The 24,985-nt window shown below is 44.0% G+C and overlaps 1 pseudogene across 1 annotated transcript; it reads left to right on the top strand.

Annotated features, from left to right (window-relative positions):
- The first annotated feature begins 200 nt into the window (after positions 1–200).
- On the top strand, positions 201–10,424 carry LOC311145657 (centromere protein O-like; annotated as a pseudogene). The gene is made up of 6 exons: positions 201–219; positions 3,703–3,863; positions 4,291–4,447; positions 9,400–9,652; positions 10,023–10,138; positions 10,315–10,424. The product of its transcript is annotated as a centromere protein O-like (transcript).
- Positions 10,425–24,985: the final 14,561 nt, after the last annotated feature.

The raw sequence follows: 24,985 nt of genomic DNA on the forward strand, positions 1-24,985 counted from the left end.
CCGGGTGGAGGAAATCTAACCGCCAAATTGAAATTACCCAAGGCGTATGAATGTGTTAGATTTAGATATCGCTAATGCACTTCATTTGTGTTTGTTTTATATTGCCATTCGCTTACGCATATCCAACAATGTTTAGTGTGATTTAAAAAAAATACTAGCTACCATAGCTAACTAACGCGTTATCTCACACGGCGGACACAATGGAAGAGCCGAGAAAAGGTAACGTTAGCTAGCTAGGCAAACTAGGAAGCTAACATTATAACTGTGCATTATCAAAAGTTTATATAATTGACACATTTGAATACAGTGGTGTCAAATGTGCGTCATTTAGCTTCCTAGTTGGTTTTAATAACGTTATATGCCGCTTTAAAAACAACTGGGATCTCGTAAATCTCCGAGTTCCGACTTCAGTGCGTTCTGGGAACTCAGAAAAAAACGAGCTCTGAGTAGGAATAATCGATATGAACCGTCATCCCACTCGGAATTATAACTCGGGCTTCTTTCTAGAGCTCCGACTTTCCGACCTGAAGGCTTTCCGACGTCATGATTTGACCTCGTATTTTTCCGATTTCCCAGTTGTTTGAACGCAGCATAACCGTCCACAGAGTTGTATTATTTTCCAGAGAACGCACCGAGTTGATTATCCCTTTTATACCATGGCTATAATTTAACAAATGTACCGCTAGAAATGTGTTCAACATCCACTCGTAAATTCTCTCTGGCTATCTATTCCGATTTCAGAGCACTTGTATGCAGGGACGGCTTGTTCAATAGGGCGATATGGGCGACGCACTGCCAAACGGGAAAAGGAAGGGATTTTTTTTCTAATCAATTATTTAAAAAAAAAAAAAAAAAAAAATATTTTTTTTTTTTTATAAATTTATAAAAAATTATATCACGGCAACAGCAGTTATCAGTGTTCACGTCTGATCTGACAGCCACTAAATGTCAAATCAGGCTAAAGTCGTGCTTCAAATGGCCCCGCCCGTTTTTTGGGCGATTTCAGTCAGGTTGAAAATCGCCCAGAAGTCTCTCATAGCCTGTCATGTAAAATCAATTTTTTTCACATTTCAAAGCTTTCAATACATTCTCTATGGGTGTCTGTGGGCTTGCACTTACGCGCTTTCGTCATACATAACGTAACCACGAATGAACGTAACTAAGAAAAGACCAGGTAGCAGGCAGCAGCCTCAATCAATTCACTACTACTATCAAAATGGCTAGGCTTCAGTCCAACTCGATTGTGTCTTTGAAAGAAGTTCCTTTTTGTCGGCGAACAAATTAAGATAAATTGGCAACGAAACAATTAGGACCTCCCAGACCAAATTTAATAATTCAACAGGTTTCTACTAAAGGCGGAAAGTCCTACACCCGAGGATTTTCCAAAAATTGGTACGAACGAAAAAAGACATTGCCACTCAACTGGATGACGAGGGATACAGGCTAGCTGTCCGCCGCCACAACGATGAGGTTAGTGTTGATAATCACAAGTTTACTGGATGTGGATATGGTGTAATAAAGGCAGTTTATTCAGAGGTAAATATATCTGGAATCGCGTTCACGGACCCGTTCGTCAAACTCTTAGGGAGCTATAAATTAAGCACCATTACTTACCATATCAGATAAGAGAAATTGCTGCAGCTACATATATTTTACATCCTGGCCCTACATAGTTCACTATTTGCATCACTTACCAAAATATTACATGTGGTCATATATGCTTGGAAAGTGGAGATGCCATAGAACGTCAAAAAAGTAAACATTGCTGGAGACACATTGTCGTTTTGGAGAAGACATCGCGTTTGCTAGCGAAGAGATTTGTTGTGGCAAATGAACTTGGCCTGGGAATTGCCAGGAACCTCACGATAAGATATATGCATCAGCATTGCGAGTCTCATGATTCTATACGTATTGCGATTCGATACTGTGATTTTATTGCGCACCATATGTCTGTTGCAGAGGGATCAGAAAGCCATGAGAACGAGTTTTGATCAGTCATGGAAATAAAAGTGCTGAAAACTAATTGGCTCCCAATGTGAAAAGATTGAGAACAAGCTATGAAGGAACAATAATGGTGTTTTGGTGCAGGTACAGCCAACTAGCGCTAAAATATTGCGATATTGTCAATACAGTATATCGTAAAGTATCACTATGTAACTCGATTTCTTTCACCCCAATCCCTCAAATTAACGGTAAATAACTGAATTGTTTGCCCCACATTTAGCTAAGATGATTAGCTAGCCAGCTAAAATGTTTTATTTAGTTAGCAGTCGCATCTACAATAGTTTACTGTCAATAACATGTCTCCAAAAATGACGTGGTGTCTCCAATTGTGTTGACATTTTACAATTGCAATGCGCATCCATGAGTATCCACTTTCTGTAGCTCAGCTGGTAGAGCATGGTGCTTGTAACGCCAAGGTAGTGGGTTCGATCCCCGGGACCACCCATACACAAAAATGTATGCACGCATGACTGTAAGTCGCTTTGGATAAAAGCGTCTGCTAAATGGCATATTATTATTATTATTATTATTATTATTATCTGAAGAGAGCCCCGAAACATTGTGTGCAGACATTTTATGCAATAAATGAAGTAGGTTCAATCTAGTAGTTCTGATCTTCTGATTGGTCCTGATGAGTTGGGCGAGGTCACCTCCAGGCTACTGTCACTGTTGCATTGGCTCTGAGTCGGGTTCTCTGTCTTCAAATGTTCAGCCTAAGAGAGGGGATTTTTGTGTGTGTGTGTGTGTGTGTTTAACAGTGATGATGTGTGTGTGTGTGTGTGTGTTTAACAGTGATGATGTGTGTGTGTGTGTGTGTTTGTGTGTGTGTGTGTCCTCAGAGCAAGAACTCGTGAGTTGGAAGAACTGAGAGGCCTATGGCGTGGGTGTTGTCCTTGGCCACCTGCTGACAAGGCTGACAAGATAGGACCCTTTTGTCCATTGTTATTGGATAGGAACAGAACTTATAACCAGCTCCTGACCTAAATAGATCTTAGCACAACATTTTACTCAACATATCATATTCCATATTCACTATAACAAATATATTTACTACGACATTAGCAAGAACCGCCACATCCTCAGCCGGCTAATCCAGTGTGTGAAGTTTTGCGGAGTGTTTGAGTTAGCTTTGCGAGGCAAAGATGAAACTGAGGGCTCCACCAACCCTGGTAAGCCAACACTTTTGAGATCAGTCAATAAATGCTTCTGGTATTGACTTATATGCTGCCCCTGTCTTCATGTTGTTGCTGGACATATCTTTTTTTAAAATGTGTGTAGGTCACCTAAATCATCAGAAAAATTGCCCCTCCTGAGAATTTTTTCAGGAGCCGCCACTGCTTGTATGAGTGCGCAGAATAACTGATGAATTTACAAACAGACCCTAGATAGCAACAGTAGTTGCCTTGGTAACCAAACAAACAGGCACGCTAGTTCAGCTAATCAAACCATCAGTCCAAGCTTGCTATTATGAAAATCGAATTCAACAATGGCAATAATGTTTTCAATTCGACTTTTGCTTTCAAAAGCAGCTCAAACATAGAACATGTAAGAACTATAGCCATTGAATTCTACTTGCAAATATACTGTGCATTACAGGGAAATAATGCACGCTATATAATGCCCTTCAAGCCAATCAGAAACGAGTATTCAATTATGCCATGGTATAAAATGTATTATCCAAATCTTTTATATCCACAGATGTTTTGGGGTACTTGAACATGTTGGAAGTGGAAGCGAACAACTTGGCAGTGAAGCAGGAGGAAATTTGGCAGATTAGTCGAGAGAAAGAGCTGAATGCAACACTACAGGCAATCCTCACTAAAAGAGACCAGTTAAAAGTTGAAATAAAAGCAAATACAGTAAGTAAGTTAGCTAGATCATTTTCTGAGATCAATTATACTGATGTCACATTACCTATCAGTTATGGTCTGAATCAATGGATGCTTATGTAGCAGATGGGCATCTGTGAAACTCACTCCTCAGCCTGAAGTGACCCCACTTGACGCTTCAGGAGGGCTGTCACGCGTGTTTGCGAGGCAGAGGTCCTGAGTTCGGGGGAAGGGGTAGTCGCTAAGAAAGCAGCGTGACGTCCTTTAAACATACTAATATGTGGAGGTGTTGTTAAAGAATGTTTACAAATGTGCTAAACAGTTTGATGCTACTTAAAACCAAGGTTAACATAGAGGGTGCAGCAGGTTAATCAGTCAATGTGTGGTTGTCAATGTGTGGTTGTAGGCTGCTGCTTAGTGCTCTTACAGTAGTTAAACATTATGTATTTCTTTCTAGTCCCTCCAGAAGCTGAGAACTCTACTGGACAAAACATGTGTTCCATGTGAGACGGATGAGGATGACCTGGAGGATGGCTCAGAGAACTCACAACTTTTGCTGTTGATGGTCAGTCACACACAACTGAAGGACCTGCTTCATGGTCACCGCCTTATCGGTACCTATAATCCAAACTTGATCAACAATCTGTGTGTGTGTGTGTGTATCACTTCTTTAGTTTAGACCATTGGTTCCCAACTTGGCCTATCCACAGGGGGTACTTAAGACTTAGGTCGTCACTAGTTATCACAGCCACAAAGTCATAATTATGGCTAAACCCTGCCTATTTGTACAATTTATATATTTTTTATTTTTATAAATGTTGCAGAACTTGAGCGTGCATAACTATTCACCCTCCCCCCAAAGTCAATACTTTGTAGAGCCACCTTTTGCAGCAATTACAGCTGCAAGTCTCTTGGGGTATGTCTCTATAAGCTTGGCACATCTAGCCACTGGGATTTATTCCCATTCTTCAAGGCAAAACTGCTCCAGCTCCTTCAAGTTGGATGGGTTCCACTGGTGTACAGCAATCTTCAAATCAAATCAAATTTTATTTGTCACATACACGTGTTTAGCAGATGTTATAGCGGGTGTAGCGAAATGCTTATGCTTCTAGCTCCGACAGTGCAGTAATATCTAACAATTACACAACATATACCCAATACACACAAAAAAGTAAGGAATGGGATTTAAGAATATATACATATATGGACAAACAATGACAGAGCGGCATGGACTAAGATACAGAATAATATTATAGAATAGAATGCAGTATATACAGTAGTGCAAGATATGTAAACATTATTAAAGTGACTAGTGTTCCATTTCTTAAAGTGGCCAGTGATTTCAATAGGCAGCAGCAGCCTCTAATGTGCTAGTGATGGCTAATTAACAGTCTGATGGCCTTGAGATAGAAGCTGTTTTTCATTCTCTCGGTCCCAGCTTTGATGCACCTGTACTGACCTCGCCTTCTGGATGATAGCGGGGTGAACAGGCAGTGGCTCGGGTGGTTGATGTCCTTGATGATCTTTTTGGCCTTCCTGTGACATCGGGTGCTGTATGTGTCTTGGAGGGCGGGTAGTTTGCCCCCGGTAATGCGTTCGGCAGACCGCACCACCCTCTGGAGAGCCCTGTGGTTGTGGGCGGTGCAGTTGCCATACCAGGCGGTGATACAGCCCGACAGGATGCTCTCAATTGTGCATCTGTAAAAGTTTGTGAGGGTTTTAGGTGATAAGCCAAATTTCTTCAGCACACTGTCTGCGTGGGTGGACCATTTCAGTTTGTCGGTGATGTGTACACCAAGGAACTTGAAGCTTTCCACCTTTTCCACTGCGGTCCCGTCGATGTGGATAGGGGGGTGCACCCTCTGCTGTTTCCTGAAGTCCACGATCATCTCCTTTGTTTTGTTGATGTTGAGTGAGAGGTTATTTTCCTGGCACCACACTCCCAGAGCCCTCACCTCCTACCTGTAGGCGGTCTCGTCATTGTTGGTAATCAAGCCTACTACTGTTGTGTCGTCTGCAAACTTGATGATTTGAGTTGGAGGCGTGCTTGGCCACGCAGTCATGGGTGAACAGGGAGTACAGGAGGGGGCTGAGCACGCACCCTTGTGGGGCCCCAGTGTTGAGGATCAGCGAAGTGGAGATGTTGTTTCCTACCTTCACCACCTGGGGGCGGCCCGTCAGGAAGTCCAGGACCCAGTTGCACAGGGCGGGGTTCAGACCCAGGGCCTCAAGCTTAATGATGAGCTTGGAGGGTACTATGGTGTTGAATGCTGAGCTATAGTCAATGAACAGCATTCTTACATAGGTATTCCTATTGTCCAGATGGGATAGTGCAGTGTGCAGTGTGATGGCAATTGCATCGTCTGTGGATCTATTGGGGCGGTAAGCAAATTGAAGTGGGTCTAGGGTGACAGGTAAGGTAGAGGTGATATGATCCTTGACTAGTCTCTCAAAGCACTTCATGATGACAGAGGTGAGTGCTACAGGGCGATAGTCATTTAGTTCAGTTACCTTTGCTTTCTTGGGTACAGCAACAATGGTGGCCATCTTAAAGCATGTGGGAACATCAGACTGGGAAAGTGAGAGATTGAATATGTCCATGAACACACCAGCCAGCTGGTCTGCGCATGCTCTGAGGACGCAGCTAGGGATGCCGTCTGGGCCGGCAGCCTTGCGGGGGTTAACATGCTTAAATGTCTTAATCACATCGGCCATGGAGAAGGAGAGGCCACAGTCCTTGGTAGTGGGCTTCGTCAGTGGCACTGTGTTATCCTCAAAGCGGGCGAAGAAGGTGTTTAGCTTGTCTGGAAGCAAGACGTCGGTGTTGGTGACGTGGCTGGTTTTCTTTTTGTAGTCCGTGATTGTCTGTAGACCCTGCCACATACGTCTGGTGTCTGAGCCGTTGAATTGCGACTCCACTTTGTCTCTATACTGATGTTTTGCCAGTTGAATTGCCTTGCAGAGTGAGTAGCTACACTGTTTGTATTCTGCCATATTCCCAGTCACCTTGCCATGGTTGAATGCAGTGGTTCGCTCTTTCAGATTTGCGCGAATGCTGCCATCTATCCACGGTTTCTGGTTAGAGTAGGTTTTAATAGTCACAGTGGGCACAACATCACCTATACACTTCCTGATAAACTCTGTCACCGTTTCAGTGTATATGTCTAAATTATTTTCGGAAGCTACCCAGAACATATCCCAGTCCGCGTGATCAAAACAATCTTGAAGCGTGGATTCCGATTGGTCAGACCAGCATTGAATAGACCTTAGCATGGGTACTTCCTGTTTGAGTTTCTGCCTATAGGAAGGGAGAAGCAAAATGGAGTCGTGGTCAGATTTGCCGAAAGGATGGCGGGGGAGGGCCTTATAACCATCCCGGAAGTTTGAAGAGCAATGGTCGAGGATTTTAGCAGCGCGAGTACAACAGTCGATATGTTGATAGAACTTCGGCAGCCTAGTCCTCAAATTTGCTTTGTTAAAATCCCCAGGCTACAATAAATGCAGCCTCAGGATATGTGGTTTTCAGTTTGCATAAGGTCCAGTGAAGTTCTTTGAGGGCCGTCGTGGTATCGGCTTGAGGGGGGATATACACGGCCGTGACTATAACTGAAGAGAATTCTCTTGGGAGATAATACGGTCAGCATTTGATTGTGAAAAATTCTAGGTCGGGTGAACAGAAGGACTCGAGTTCCTGTATGTTACTACAATTACACCATGAGTCGTTGATCATGAAACACACCTCCGCCCTTCTGCTTCCCAGAGAGATATTTATTCCTGTCTGCGCGATGAACTGAGAACCCATCTGGCTGGACCGATTTCGACAGAATATCCCAAGAGAGCCATGTTTCCGTGAAACAGAGTATGTTACAGACCTTGCCCGTAGTTCGTCGACTTTGTTAACCAAAGATTGAAGATTAGCGAGTAGAATACTTGGAAGCGGTGGGTGGTGTGTGTGCCTCCTAAGTCGGACCAGCAGGCCACTCCGAGTGCCTCTCCTCCGCCGGCGATGTTTTGGGTCAGCCGCTGGAATCAGTTCAGCAAACAATGGATCTGCTTCGGGAAAGTCATATTCCAGGTCGTAATGCTGGTGAGTTACCGCCGCTCTGATATCCAATAGTTTTTCCCGGCTTAAGTCATACCACAGATTCTCAATTGGATTGAGGTCTGGGCTTTGACTAGGCCATTCCAAGACATTTAAATGTTTCCCCTTAAACCACTCAAGTGTTGCTTTAGCAGTATGCTTAGGGTCATTGTCCTGCTGGAAAGTGAACCTCCGTCCCAGTCTCAAATCTCTGGAAGACTGAAACAAGTTTCCCTCAATAATTTCCCTGTATTTAGCGCCATCCATCATTCCTTCAATTCTGACCAGTTTCCCAGTCCCTGCCGATGAAAAACATCCCCACAGCATGATGCTGCCACCACCATGCTTCACCGTGGAGATGGTGTTCTCGGGGTGATGAGAGGTGTTGGGTTTGTGCCAGACATAGCGTTTTCCTTGATGGCCAAAAAGCTCAATTTTAGTCTCATCTGACCAGAGTACCTTCTTCCATATGTTTGGGGAGTCTCCCACATGCCTTTTGGCAAACACCAAACGTGTTTGCTTATTTTTTTCTTTAAGCAATGGCTTTTTTCTGGCCACTCTTCCGTAAAGCCCAGCTCTGTGGAATGTACGGCTTAAAGTGGTCCTATGGACAGATACTCCAATCTCCGCTGTGGAGCTTTTCAGCGCCTTCAGGGTTATCTTTGGTCTCTTTGTTGCCTCTCTGATTAATGCCCTCCTTGCCTGGTCCGTGAGTTTTGGTGGGTGGCCCTCTCTTGGCAGGTTTGTTGTGGTGCCATATTCTTTCCCTTTTTAAATAATGGATTTAATGGTGCTCCGTGAGATGTTCAAAGTTTCTAATATGTTTTTATAACCCAACCCTGATCTGTACTTCTCCACAACTTTGTCCTTGACCTGTTTGGAGAGCTCCTTGGTCTTCATGGTGCCTCTTGCTTGGTGGTGCCCCTTGCTTAGTGGTGTTGCAGACTGAGGCCTTTCAGAACAGGTGTATATATACTGAGATCATGTGACACTTAGATTGCACACAGGTGGACTTTATTTAACTAATTATGTAACTTCTGAAGGTAATTGGTTGCACCATATTTTATTTAGGGACTTCATAGCAAAGGGGGTGAATACATATGCACGCACCACTTTTCTGTTATTTATTCTTTAGAATTTTTTGAAACAAGTAATTTTTTTTCATTTCACTTCACCAATTTGGACTATTTTGTGTATGTCCATTACATGAAATCCCAATAAAAATCCATTTAAATTACAGGTTGTAATGCAACAAAATAGGAAAACCGCCAAGAGGAATTAATACTTTTGCAAGGCACTGACAACCGAAGACTCGAGACCATAGGCCTACTGGTAAAATGCACGTGAGGGGGTACTTCAGGGGTACTCCAGGCAGAGCAAAATTCAGTTGGTTGTATAGTAATCGAAAAAGGTTGGGAACCACTGGTTTAGACATTATCACCAACCATCTATCCACACCTCTTTCGCCTTCGTTGTCTTTCTCAGGTGGGTATGATGTACTCCAGACTCATAAAGGAGTGTGTGTCTCGATGGCCACTGCCTACGAAGGCGTCTACCTTGAGACATACAACCTGGAGATGGACCTGGGGTCTAATCTGAGAACAGTCCTCCATTCATCCCCCTGGAGAGGCTGGTCAAGCAGAGCAACATGCAGACAGACGTCAGGGCTTTCCTGGATACCCTCAGCCAGTATCTCAATGCCTACGTTGGCCGCAAGCAGCAGCTGCACCTCATCAAGGTACCAGAGTACCAGCCATCCACATTGATATCTGAAATAGAATATTCAGCCATTTCCATATATTATTCATCTTTTGCAGAACTAAAAATATGCTTTTGTCTGCTCAATGTAAGAGAGATGTAATAGTCTTTGAATAATATAGCATCAGAAACTTTTGTTGTGATGGCTGCATACAGTATGTTAGATTATGCTGTTTGTTTTTCATGGCATTTTGAGAGCCTTGCTCAGAAAGCTCCTATAGACAAAATGTATACACCATAGCTCAGACCAGTCTTCTCCCCCTGTTTCCTGTCTGCTTCCAGGAGCTTCATAGCTCTGTTCAGGTGATGGAGAGTAATACTCTCTATACTATACTATACTATACTATACTATACTGGTGCTGATGTTCACTATACCAGGAGAGAAGGCCCGGGCCTGCATTGTGCACACTGGAGTATGCTGACCACACACGATGTCTGCCCAACCGGGTCAACATGGAGTCTGAAGGTAGAATTCATAAATACCATCTAGAGACTTAATATTAAACTACCTTTTTAAGGGCTGTTGTTGAAACAACATAGGACAGTATGTACAATGCTTTTCTGGAGGATGTTATCTTTAGCCATGTGCATGCCTGTTGCTTCTGTAAAATGAGTGATACCTTGCTTTGTGTGTGTGTGTAGACATCGTGCTGGCCAATTCTCCACAATGGAAGAAGAACCACGCCCTACTCCTGGAGACCCCGGTACACACAGCCTTGGTGACCATTAAGAAGACAGGCAGTATCGCTTAGTCTGAACACACAGTATCCTGTAAATACACTCAAGACTGAACAGTTGTTTATGTCAATGTATGGAGTTTGTTTTACATTTGTTTTTTATACTAATTTAATTAAGCCAGTCACTATGTAGGCTAGTAATTGTCAGATATCTGTACATGTATATATTGTTGTTAATAAAAAAATAACTTGTTTTACTCTAGTTTGATAACCCTGTTTGCAATATAATGACAACAACAGTATGTTGCTAAACTAAATTGGTAGTATTTACTTATTTGACTGCATCAGTTAACTTAAGGCAGTGGTACTATTCTCCTGAGCGACCCAATATAGACCTCAGAGTAAACCTGATGGTCTACATTTACAGTCCTTCAAAAGTGTATAATTAATTCACAAAGGTTACTAGGAAACAGGGTACAATATAAGAAGATCAGGTTCCTCCCCCAAAACATTTTTTTATAACTGCTTTTCTGACCTGACTTGAATGCAATACTTATTTCATAGGGTTGTTTTCCATTTGCACACTACAAGTGTTGTCAAGTGTTTTCAGAAAGGTGTTTATTTTCTGGCTTAGCTTATCCCTCTGACATTGAGTCTCTCCTTCTCTCCTCTAGCATGTTGTTGTTGGCTGGCCAGCTCCTTTTCATAGATAAAGCTAATAGTGGACATTTGCCTCAGTTTCATGATAGAAAACACCCCTGCCTTGCTGTCTCTCTGTACTTCACAGAGTGCACTGCCCCTACCTGTGTCTCTCTGTGCTTGGCAGAGTGTACGGTTTTGGCCTGCACTGACTGAGATCTCCTCGAAATCAGCAGTGGTGTTCCTCTAGCCTCGACCCCAACCGTTCTAGGTTTCTCTAGAATGAGATTATTGCGCGATGTCTGGCAACGTGAGACTAGTTTTCCTCCGTCACTGGAAAGAGATTAACTGGAGTCAATCTTCTGTTGTCAGAGACCGAGGCGGCACAACCCACCCTTGCCTTTTTAGTTTCGGATCTCTTTCATGGTTTTGTAGATAGTGGCGCAAGGTTCACAGACTTCACAGAGAATAAGTCGTTTTTTTTGTGTTCCGTCATCAGTGTCTCCTGAGGATGTACCTGTGCCTCGTGTCTAGCAGGTTCAGTTGTGTTGAAGAATAACGTCCTCCTGGTGATTCAGAAACCTCACATCCAAAACAGACTTTACAGTTCTCTGGGAATTGTTGAACTCTGTTGGTATGAAGCCTAAAAATATGCTTTAAATGTTATGATAATACTTGAAAACAACTTGGCTTTGCTGTACCACAGCCGAAGCCTGCCAGCAGCCTACCATTACAATGTAGAAAATAGTTATCCATATTACCGGAGCTTCATCTTAATCGTTCTAATTCTTTCTATGGTGGATTCGCAGCTGCAATTTATGGAAGACGCCAAAACTTTGGAGATAACAATAGATGGTGACGTCAAACACTTCAGTGGTTACCATCTGGGGCAAAGTTTTTCAAATCCAGCTCCAGAACCAGCCATAGAACCAGCTGGCTAATATTCTGAATACGGTATAGTAAAAAAGAAAACATCAACAACAGATAACATTAGCAAGCTAGATAAGGTCAGCATGCTGTTGTTGATGTTTATCAACTTCACCTGGAAATTTCCACACCCAATTTGTGAATATGTATAAGTAACCTAAACGTGCATTTAATCTCTAGGACCGGAAATTACGTCGAAATAGTGGTGGCAACTTCTTCTGGAGGGGGGGCTTTTAATTTGGATAAAGATAATTTTGGTGCCCTAAGGACAGACTTCAAGCACAAAAGGTAATACCAAAAAGTATTTACTGCCGCTATCTCCAGGAAGACGAGGGGTGGTGGTCTGTGTCTATTTGTCAATAACAGCTGGTGCGCGAAATCTAATATTAAAGAAGTCTTGAGGTTTTACTGGCCTGAGGTAGAGTACCTCATGATAAGCTGTAGACCACACTATTTACTAAGAGAGTTTTCATATATATTTTTCGTAGCTGTCTAATTACCACCACAAACCGATGCTGGCACTAAGACCGCAACTCAACGAGCTGTATAAGGCCATAAGAAAACAAGAAAATGCTCATCCAGAGGCGGCGCCCCTAGTAGCCGGGGACTTTAATGCAGGAAAACTTAAATCTGTTTTACCTCATTTAACCATTTACATTACATTACATTTACGTCATTTAGCAGACGCTCTTATCCAGAGTGAGTGCATACATTATTTATTTTTTTATACTGGCCCCCCGTGGGAATCAAACCCACAATCCTTTCGTTGCAAACGCCATGCTCTACCAACTGAGCTACATCCCTGCCGGCCATTCCCTCCCCTACCCTGGGCCAATTGTGCGCCGCCCCATGGGTCTCCCGGTCACGGCCGGCTACGACAGAGCCTGGATTCAAACCAGGATCTCTAGTGGCACAGCTAGCACTGCGATGCAGTGCCTTAGACCACTGCGCCACTCGGGAGGCCCAGAGGGAAAAAAACTCTAGACCACCTTTACTCCACACACAGAGATGCATACAAAGCTCTCCCTCGCCCTCCATTTGGCAAATCTGACCATAATTCTATCCTCCTGATAGTGACTCGCTCAATATGGATGTGGTCCGATGACGCAGATGCTAAGCTACAAGACTGTTTTGCTAGCACAGACAGGAATATGTTCCGTGATTCATCCGATGGCATTGAGAAGTATACCACCTCAGTCACCGGCTTCATCAATAAGTGCATCGATGACGTCGTCTCCACAGTGAACGTACATACATACACCAACCAGAATGGATTACAGGCAATATCCGCACTGAGCTAAAGGGTACAGCTGCCGCTTTCAAGGAGCGGGACTCTTAACCCAGACAATTACAAGAAATCCCGCTATGCCCTCCGACAAACCATCAAACAGGCAAAGCGTCAATACAGGACTAAGATTGAATCCTACTACGCCGGCTCTGACACTCGTCGGATGTAGCAGGGCTTGCAAACTATTACGGATTACAAAGGGAAGCCCAGCCGCGAGCTACACCGTGACACAAGCCTACCAGACGAGCTAAATTACTTCTATGTGCGCATCGAAGCAAGCAACACTGAAGCATGCATGAGAGCACCAGCTGTTGTGGACGACTGTGTGATCACGCTCTCCGTAGCCGATGTGAGTAAGACCTTTAAACAGGTCAACATTTACAAGGCCGCAGGGCCAGACGGATTAACAAGACGTGTACTCAGAGCATGCGCTGACCAACTGGCAAGTGTCTTCACTGATATTTTCAACCTGTCCCTGACCAAGTCTGTAATACCTACATTTTTCAAGGAGACCACCATAGTCCCTGTGCCCAAGAACGCCAAGATAACCTGCCTAAATGACTACTGGCTCGTAGCACTCACGTCTGTAGCCATGAAATGCTTTGAAAGGCTGGCCATGGCTCACATCAACACCATCATCCCAGAAACCCTAGACCCACTCCAATTTGCATACTGCCCCAACAGATCCACAGATGACACAATCTTTATTGCACCCTCAACGTGATGAAGACAAAGGAGATGATCGTGGACTACAGGAAAATGAGGTCCGAGCACGCCCCCATTCACATCGACGGGGCTGTAGTGGAGCAGGTCGAGAGCTTCAAGTTCTTGGTGTCCACAACGCCAACAAACTATCATGGTCCAAACACACCAAGACAGTCGTGAAGAGGGCACGACAACTCCTATTCCCCCTCAGGAGACTGAAAAGATTTGGCATGGGTCCTCAGCCTGGTATGGCAACTACTCGGCATCCGACCGCAAGGCGCTACAGAGGGTAGTACGTACGGCCCAGTACATCACTGGGTTCAAGCTTCCTGCCATCCAGGACCTCTATACCAGGCGGTGTCAGAGAAAGGCCCTAAAAATGGTCTAAGACTCCAGCCACCCTAGTCATAGACTGTTCTCTCTGCTACCGCAAGGCAAGCGGTACCAGAGCGCCAAGTCTATGTCTAAAAGGCTCCTTAACAGCTTCTACCCCAAGCCATAAGACTGCTGAATAGTTAATCAAATGGCTACCCAGACTATTTGCATTGACCCCATTTTTTTACACTACTGCTACTCGCTGTTTATTATCTATGCATAGTCACTTTACCCCTACCTACTGTTGTATTCAGCACATGTGACAAATAAATTTTGATTTAAATCTACACTGGAGTTGCTTATCAAGAAGACAGTGAATGTTCCTGAGTGGCCAAGTTACAGTTTTGACTTTAATCTACTTGAAAATCTATGGCAATACCTGAAAATGGTTGTCTAGCAATCATCAACAACCAATTTGACAGAGCTTGAAGAATTCTGAAAATAATAATGGGCAAATGTTGCACAATCCAGGTGTGGAAAGCTCTTAAAGACTTACCCAGAAAGACTAACAACTGTAATAGCTGCCAAAGGTTATTCTACAAAGTATTGACCCAGGGGTGTGAACATTTATGTAAATGAGGCATTTCTGTATTTCATTTTTAATACATTTGCTTTGTCATTATGGGGTATTGTGTGTAGATTGGTGAGAAACAAATATCAATTTAATCCATGTTGAATTCAGGCTGTAACACAACAAAATGTGGAATAAGTTAAGGGGTATGAATACTTTCTGAAGGCACTGTAGCACACATAGAACAGACCTACCGCTTCTTAAACTTGCTTTCAATGAAAATGACAGATCTATAACACACATTTATTTGAATTTGTTTGGGTCACCCAAAAAGTTACATATTGCAGCTTTAAACAGTGCATTCAAATGGCTGCCAAAACTTTTTTTAAATGACCTTTTGAGGTTGGCCTCAAATGACCTTGACCCAAACTAACATTTCTACCCCAGGGCAGCATAAACAGGCTGTTCCAATTTTTAGGTTTATATTGCTTATTAAACTAAACTAAAGGTACAATGCAGCCGTTTTTATCTCAATATCAAAACATTTCTGGGTAACAATTAAGTACCTTGTTTTCAATTAAAATTGTCAAAAAGAAACAAAAATAGCTTCTTAGCAAATGGTAATTACTCAAGCAAGAATTTTGCTATGACTGTCTGGGAGTGGTCTGAGTGAGGAGGGGAAAACTGAAAATGAGCTGTTATTGGTAGAGAGGTTTGGAACTCTCTTTCTTATTGGTCTATTAACTAATTTACTGCACGGTGATGTCACCATGGAAGGCCAAAATTCCACCCCACCAAAACAGGCTGAACTTTCAGGCTGTCTTTTCAAACAGCTCTTACACTAAAAGGGTATTATCATAATTTTCACAAATTCACAGTATTTTTCCAACCTCATAGTGTGGAAATATATATAAAACACATGAAAATCAAGTTGACTACACTGGGCCTTTAATAAAACAAACGTTAACTGACCTACTGGCAGGTTTTGGGACCTAACTTGCTAGCTATTTCTGTTTCATAATTCAACATTAGTAGGAGGTAGCAATCTGCTCAGCTAAGCTACATTTAGCATTTTACATTTCTACCCCCAGGGAAGCATAACAGTCTATTCCAATGTGTATGCTTATAAAGCTTATTCAACTAAATATTTTTGCTAAAGTAAGTGGGAGCTGATTTACTGGTATATTTGAGATCTAGCTAGATAGCTCTATTCTATGATGCAACATTAGAAAGATATAGCTAGCTCCTAGCCAACCAGCTCTGCTTAGCTTAGCATAGAATTTTATATGCATCCCGCCACCTACTATGCGGGATGGAAACAGGATTCCCCCAAAAAACTGAACTACCGAAAAACGACAACAAAATTAAAAATAAAATAAAAAAACCAAACAACTTTTCTGTTAAAACTAAATAAATAAAACAGATCTGATCCCCACACAGCCTCAAGGGGAACCTGGGAGGGCAGGTCTTCCGGTGCCAGTACCCCTTGCAAGTCTTTCGATGTAAAATCCTTGAGTCCCAAAAACGTTTCTGCTGCAGCCACAATAATAACCTCTAGTTTCTTCGACTTCTTGTGCTGTACAGTTTATAACTGTGGCAATGAACACAACAACATCTACCTTTTTAACACACAGCGTAAATTTTGTCTGGCAGCAAACATTTACTACAGGCTGTGGTGCGTCCACTACCATCTCTTCACTAGCATCACTTGTTTTCTCAACTCTTTTAATCGCCTCCGCATAGGAGATTCGATCGACCGCTCTAACTTTTGCCACCTCAATTTCCTTCACCCTCACAGGGCACTCCAGGAACTCAGGATCATGATCCTCACCACAATTGCAACACCGTCGTCCTTCTACACATCTTTCTTCAGTATACTCTGTTCGTCTGCACACACCTGAAACATGGCCAAATCCTTTACAATTCTTACACTGCAGTGGTTTGGGGACGAAAGCTCTTACGGCGTATCTTACGTAACCAAGCTTCATATGCGTAGGTATTTGCTCTTTATCAATAAACAACAGGACCGACAGACTTTCTTCTTTTTCTCCATTCACCCAGCGGGTCAGACGCCGGACACCAACCACACCAGGAATTCTCTTCAGGTATTCAACCTGAACATCTGTCGTCACCCCTGAGATGACTCCTTTGACGAGTGATCTACTCCGAAATTCAAAACACAAAACTTCTGTTGTCCGGATTCTTTTGAGGCACATTGCAATCTTCCTCTGCTCTTATATAAGAGCACTCTGACAGACCCCACTTTTCCAAGCGCATACTTCACCATTTGACACCTCAAACGAGTTTCCCACATACGCATCCTTACTCAACAAACGCATCACAACAAGAAGAGATTCATTATCATTTACACACGTATCCTCCACTCCAATTTTAGACAATTTATTTTTTGTTCCAGTTTTCGATATTACTGTTGTCCATTCAGAACATTCATCTTCACCAAATTTACTAGACGCGCTGCTTAATTCGAACTCAGCATCCACTTCCGCCATCTTCCCTCGATCATCCTTCCCGGTTGAGATTCGACCTGTTTGCCCATTGAGCTTCTTCTTCTTCTTCTTCTTCTTCTTCAGTGGGGTTTATCGGCGGTTGGCATCCAACGTTATGGTGCATTATCGCCACCTACTGTACTGGAGTGTGGGCCAGAGACTTGGAGAAACTAAATCCTACCTGCCAGCCCCGTTGCTCTTAAGAAATATAACAAAATATTTGAGACTATATCTAATGACGTTCTACTCAATATACTCTTGAAACTAATTTCCTGTATCCCCTTCTCCCTCATACCAGATCTCAACCTCTCTCTTTCCCTCTGATACTGCCCACACTGTAGCAATGCATGCTCCACGGTCTCTGTTTCCTGACAATAATCACACTTTCATGTTGGATGCTTTCCTATCACATTTAAGTACTTATTCAACTGGCTGTGTCCCACCCTTAATCTTGTAAAATAGCCTCCCTCTTCTGTCCCTTCCTGCCGTCCTCCCCTCCCCGACTTTCCTCTGTACTTGAAATAAATGCCTGCCCTTAGTATCTCTATTCCACTGCTCCTGCCATCTCTGCACCATCACTGTATATATCAGGCTTTTTGCCTTTGCCTTGCTCATTGAAACTACAACCTCAACATCCCCACTACTAAGTGCTTGTTTAGCCAGTACATCAACTGCCTTGTTCCCCTCCACCCCCACATGGGCTGGGACCCAAGTAAATCTTATCTGTATACCCATCTGTCTAATCCGGCAATGGGTTTGTAGCACCTCATAAAGCAGGTCTTGTCTGCTACGTGAGCTAAAGGACTGGAGACTCATCAACACTGCACATGAATCAGAGCAAATAACTACTCTGTCTGGCTTGACTTCACCCACTGCAAGGCCAACAGTATGGCTATCAGCTCCGCTGTATATACAGCCAGATGATCTGTAATACGTTTCCTGACTGCCACCCCACATTCCTGCACTACAAATGCTGACCCAGTATGTCCTGTCCTTGGATCTTTAGAACCATCTGTGTAAATGGCAACAATATCCAGATGTCTCTTAAACAAATCAGATGGATCAACACCCTCCCTATCTTTCTGTAGTCTCTCCAACACTTCTAGATCAACTACTGGAGGCGGGAGTAGCCATGGTGGATTTACAGGAATAGCTACCGTTGGACTAAACTCCCTTCCATACAGTCCCATCTCCTTCGCTCTGGTATTACCCACCCACCCAAAGCTTGTATTCTGTCTTCGCTCATGTTCCCAGCATGCCTGTAAAATCCCTTTCACAGGATGAGACACACAATGTCCCTGTATGTTGACCCAATAATTCATTGCCAGCTGCTGTCTCCTAATCTGCAATGGCATATCCCCCATCTCCACCTGTAGTGCAGACACTGGGGAGGTCCGAAACACCCCCACTTCATATTCTGAGTCCTTGCCCCTGTATGACATCTAGCCTTTCCAATGAGGTCCGGGCTGCCGAACCATACGCATAACTCATCTCCCACCTTCCTCCTGGTAAAGAACAGTCTGAGTTTTCTCTACAGAGAACCTGAATCCCCACATTAATGCCCACCGCTCTACCTCATCAATTGCTTCCTGTACCAGCCTGACTATGTATGGCACATTTCTTCCCCTCTTCCATAAGGCCCCATCATCTGCAAATCACGACCTCCCAATATCCGTCCGTACCTGAGAGTAAACATCATTGATCATGATTGAGAACAACAGAGGACTAATCACGCTCCCCTGTGATGTATCGTTATCCACCAGGTAGCTGCATGATAGAGACTTCCCCACCCTCACCTGGATAGACCTTCCAAACAGGAAGTCCTTTATCCAGTTGTACGTTGTTCCTCCTACCCCCATAATCTCAAGCTTGATTAACAACCCCTCCTTCCACATCATATCATACACCTTCTCCACATAAAAAAAGACAGCTACAACAGTTTCCTTGTTCACCTGAGCCTTCCTGACCTCTGCTTCTAAGCAGAGCACTGGGTCCATAGTTCCCCTACCCTTCCTGAACCCACTCTGATGTGGCAATACTAGCCCCCTGCTCTCCAGGAAGTAAGTTAGCCTCTCCGTGATCATACGTTCCATACTCTTACATACATGTGATGTTAAAGCTATTGGCCTATAGCTTGTTGGCCTCGTTGGGTCCTTCCCTGGCTTCCGGATTGGTACCACTACTGCCTCCTTCCAGCTGCCTGGTAGTTTCCCCTCCTCCCACACTTTGTTGTACAACAACAATAACTTATCCAGTGCCTCATCACTAAGATGGGCCAACTAAGATGGGCCAACATAGCACACCTCATCTTTCCCAGGTGAAGTTAACCCAGCCTTACTTATTGCCCTTTTCACCTCTGCCATGGTAAATGGTGCACTCAACGCATCATTTACATCCTCCCTCCTATCCAGCACTCCAGGATGCTTCTCTTTCGTTCTCTCTCTCCCCCTCTGCCCCTCCTCTGACAAATTTGCAGAGCTATGCACTTGGACAAACGCTTTGGCCATCTGTTACTGCCACATCCTTCCCACTCGTCTACACTGGATAATCCCACTCCCTTCTAACCCCACTCATCCTCTTAATCATCCCCGACACTTCTCCCACAGGTGTCGCCATTCCAATGGTGTCACAGAACCGACGCCAACATGACCTCTTTGCCTGACGGATAGTTCTCCCCACCAGGGCGTGCTTATACTGAATCAGATGTTGGAAGTTATGCATCCTTTTCAGTTCTTTAAATGCCCTGTTCCTACTTCTCACCATTGCCCCACACTCCTCCGTCCACCATGGGACTGCTTTCCTCCTCCTCCTCTCTGAACTCTTAGGTATAGCCTCAGTGGCTGCCCCCACTAACGCTGTTCTCACCCAGTTATTCATACTATCCACATCCCCTCTAATATCCACCCAAGCCATCACCTTCTCAATCAGCTCCTGAAACTGATCCCGCTTTGCCCTTCCAAACACCCACCTGCCTCCTCCATCCACTGACACCTCCTCCCTCCAGCCTACTGTGCATACTATGGGGTAATGATCACTCCCTACTGTCGACTTCTTCCATACCTCCCACTCACAGATTCCTGCCATCGCACTAGATACCAGAGTGAGGTCCAAGGCAGACTCTTTCCCTGTGGCTACATCATCCTGGTCCCTCGGCCATCATTCAGGCACACCAGATCTTTCATTTCTATCAGATTTTCCATCGCTTGGCCATTTCCATCCATCCGTTTCCCCCCCCAGAGCGTGTTGTGGGCATTAAAATCCCCACACCACATGACCTTACTTCTATCCTGACCCTCCACCCTCTCCAGCACTTCCAGGTCCAATATCTGAAACAGATTATAGTAGTTCACTACCACTAGCACCCCTCCTCTCAACCACACCTCCACCTCCACCACCACATACTCCTGTTCAATACCTTTGCCTAGCATCCTGTAAGGAAGTCCTTGCTTTATGAAGGTGGCACATCCCCCCCCCTACATCTCTGTCCCTACGAACCACTACATATCCCTGTATGATAAACTCCACAGTCGGTTTGAGCCATGTTTCCTGCACACAAATCACATCAGGCTTAACTGGCATATCTATAATGAACTGTTTGAACTCCTGCCCATTAGCCAACAGGCTTCGAGCATTCTATTGTAGTACTACCACCATAACTAAGATCCAGTAAAACATGACTCCACCCTCGGCTGATTGAGGTCATCTCGAACCTCTTCCCATGTCAACCCTGTCATACTCAGATGTCTCCCAGCAGCTTTCACGATTAGCTGAATGCTCTCTGTTTTAGACTCTACTTTAGCAGTGCTATTGATAGCTCCTGCTATGAATGTCACCAACTTTCTCTTATCTATGTATACCATATCGCTGCCCTCCTGGTCCATAATCCCAGGCCTAGATGCTCCTACCCATCTCTCCCTTGAACCTGTATCTCCCTGGACCTGGACCACCCTCACTGCCTCAGCATATGACACCCTTCTCTCCACTCTCATTTGTAGCACATCCACTGTCTGCTTCATAGCCTCACACCCACTATATGCCACACTATGAGCCCCATTGACCTTTCAAAACATATCTAATTTGTTCTGCCCTAAACCACTCAGATTATTTTAGGCCCTTAGAACAAAATTGACTACACTTTGTCAATCTGCATATTGCAGGTATTGCAGTGTTGCACAGGATCACAAATTAGATCACTAATTGGACTGTAGACCTAGGCCTATATATATCACCAGCTATAGCAAGCTGATATAGAGGAGAACGTTCACCAGGCTCAATTTCAAACTGAACACTGTAAAGTGAATTGCAAATATTCTATTAACTATCATTATGGTACGATAATAAAGTTGTTTCTATTTTTTACAGAGGAAAGGACTGTACCTCGCTCCACCAGATGAGAGTAAGGTCCTGGGTCTGGAGGTGGCTGACACGGGGGCCACAATAAAATAACAATAATGAGGCTACATAAAAGGAGTACCAGTACCGAGGCAATGTGCAGGGGTATGAGGTAGTTGAGGTAATTGAGGTAATACAGTATGTAAATGTACACTGAACAAAAATATATAAACGCAACATGTAAAGTGTTGGTCTCATGTTTCATGAGCTGAAATAAAAGATCCCCGAAATGTTCCATACGCACAAAAGCTTATTTCTCTCAAATTGTGTGCACAAATGTGTTTACATCCCTGTTTGTAAGCATGTCTCCTTTGCCAAGATAATCCATCCACCTGATAGGTGTGGCATATCAAGAAGCTGATTAAACAGAATGATCATTACACAGGTACACCTTGTGCTGGGGACAATAAAAGGCCACTCTAAAATGTGCAGTTTTGTCACACAACACAATGCCATAGTTGTCTCAAGTTTTGAAGGAGCGTGCAATTGGCATGCTTACTGCAGGAATTTCCACCAGAGCTGTTGCCAGAGAAGTGAATGTTCATTTAAATGTTGTTTTAGAGAATTTGGCAGTACGTCCAACCGGCCTCACAACCGCAGACTACGTGTATGGCGTCGTGTGGGTAAGCGGTTTGCTGATGTCAACGTTGTGAACAGAGTGCACAATGGTTTGCGGTGGGGTTATGGATTGGGCAGGCATAAGCTACAGACAACGAACACAATTGCATTTTATCAATGGCAAATGGAATGGACAAAAATACAGTAACGAGATCCTGAGGCCCATTGTGAGGCCCATTTTTTTAAAGGTATCTGTGACCAACAGATGCATATCTGTATTCCCAGTCATGTGAAATCCATAGATTAGGGCCTAATGAATTTATTTCAATTGACTGATTTCCTCATATGAACTGTGCCTCAGTAAAATCAATGAAATTGTTGAACGTTGTGTTGATATTTTTGTTCAGTATAGGTAGGAGTAAAAGTGATTAGGCATTCAGGATAGATAATAAACAGAGTAGCAGCAGCCTGTGTGGAGAGTGTGAAAAAAGTGTGTCTGTGTGAGTGTGTGTTTTGTGTGAGCGTATGTAGTGTATGTGTGTATGTGTATGTGTGTGTGTGTGTGTGTGTGTGTGTGAAAATAACAGTCTATGGGTGGCTGGAGTCTTTGACAGGGTCAAAAGCCTTGGCCAGGTCAATGAAGACGGCTGCACAGTACTGTCTTTTATCGATCGCGGTTATTAAATCGTTTAGGACCTTGAGCGTGGCTGAGGTACATCCATGACCAGCTCGGAAACCAGATTGCATAGCGGAAAAGGTACGGTTTGATTCGAAATGGTCGGTGATCTGTTTGTTAACTTGGCTTTCAAATACTTTCGAAGGGCAGGATGGATATAGGTCTGCAACAGTTTGGACCTAGAGTGTCACCCCCTTTGAAGAGGGGGATGACCGCGGCAGCTTTCCAATCTCTGGGGATTTCAGACGATACGAAAGAGAGGTTGAACAGGCTGGTAATAGGGGTTGTGACAATTTCGGCGGCTAATTTTAGAAAGAAAGGGTCCAGATTGTCTAGCCCAGCTGATTTGTAGGAGTCCAGATTTTGCAGCTCTTTCAGAACATCAGCTATCTGAATTTGGGTGAAGGAGAAGCGGGGGGGGGGGGGGGGGGGGGGGGGGGGGGGCATGGGCAAGTTGCAGCAGAGGGTGCAGAGCTGGTGGCCGGGGTAGGGGTAGCCAGGTGGAAAGCATGGCCAGCCGTAGCAAAATGCTAGTTGAAATGTTCGATTATCGTAGATTTAACGGTAGTGACAGTGTTTCCTAGCCTCAGTGCAGTGGGCAGCTGAGAGGAGGTGCTCTTATTCTCCATGGACTTTACAGTGTCCCAAAACTTTTTGGAGTTAGTGCTACAGGATGCACATTTCTGTTTGAAAAAGTTAGCCTTTGCTTTCCTAACTGATTGTGTATATTGGTTCCTGACTTCCCTGAAAAGTTGCATATCGCGGGGGCTGTTCGATGCTAATGCAGTACGCCACAGGATGTTTTTGTGCTGGTCAAGGGCTGTCAAGTCTGAGGTGAACCAGGGGCTATATCTGTTCTTAGTTCTGAATTTTTTGAATGGGGTATGCTTATTTAAGATGGAGAGGAAAGCACTTTTAAAGAACAACCAGGCATCCTCTACTGACGGAATGAGGTCAATATCCATCCAGGATACCCGGGCCAGGTCAATTAGGAAGGCCTGCTCGCTGAAGTGTTTTAGGGAGTGTTTGACAGTGATGAGGGGTGGTCGTTTGACCGCGGACCCATTACAGACGCAGGCAATGAGGCAGTGATCACTGAGATCCTGGTTGAAGACAGCGGAGGTGTATTTAGAGGGTAAATTAGTCAGGATGATATATATGAGGGTGCCCATGTTAACGGATTTAGGGTTGTACCTGGTAGGTTCCTTGATAATTTGTGTGAGATTGAGGGCATCTAGTTTAGATTGTAGGACGGCCAGGGTGTTAAGCATATCCCAGTTTAGGTCACAAAGCAATACGAACTCTGAGGATAGATGGGGGGCCAATCAATTCACATATGGTGTTCAGGGCACAGCTGGGGGCTGATGTAAAAAGGGCTTTATAAATACAATTTGATTGATTGATTGATTATTCAATCATTGCACCCACACTGCTAGCCTGTCAACTTGGTTCTATTTGTGACGCTGCAAGTCCCGCCTCTCCCATCTCCTCATTGGTTTTTAGGAGCATATTCCCATGTGGGTGATTGAAAGATGAACTGAGGTACACACTCCAGTCCAGTTGGTAGGGGTAATGCACCTTAAAGTTGGTTGCCAATCGCCATATAAAGTCCAAAGTGGAGATAACTAGAAACAAACTCTGTTTATCCTTTTATATGTGGATTAATTGTCAGAGTAGAGGACCTTGTGCGTTTCTATCCCAGGACAAATTAGCTAGCAACAGCAAACTAACTAGCTAAATTGACATAAATGTTTAATGCTTTTCGACCTGTCCCCAAATTAATATAGTTGGTTCAGAGTTCGTTTTGATATTTCAACCTGCGCATCCTGATCGCGTCTGGTGAGGGTGGACAAAATTAACATGCGCGCGATGGCTAGTCAGCATGTTACAGTTACATGTTATACTGTGTGTTCCTTTTCCGTATGTCGCGGATAGAAACATATGGCAAAGATTCTATGCACATGGCCGCAATTACGTTCCATTACAATGAGAGCGCGTGTGTGATTTTATGCGCAAACCCGCCACAAGCTAACCCCGTGACTACAAACCGGAATTGGC

Source organism: Coregonus lavaretus (genome assembly GCF_964263955.1).
Source record: "Coregonus lavaretus genome assembly, chromosome: 18".
Classification (NCBI taxonomy): Eukaryota; Metazoa; Chordata; class Actinopteri; order Salmoniformes; family Salmonidae; genus Coregonus; species Coregonus lavaretus.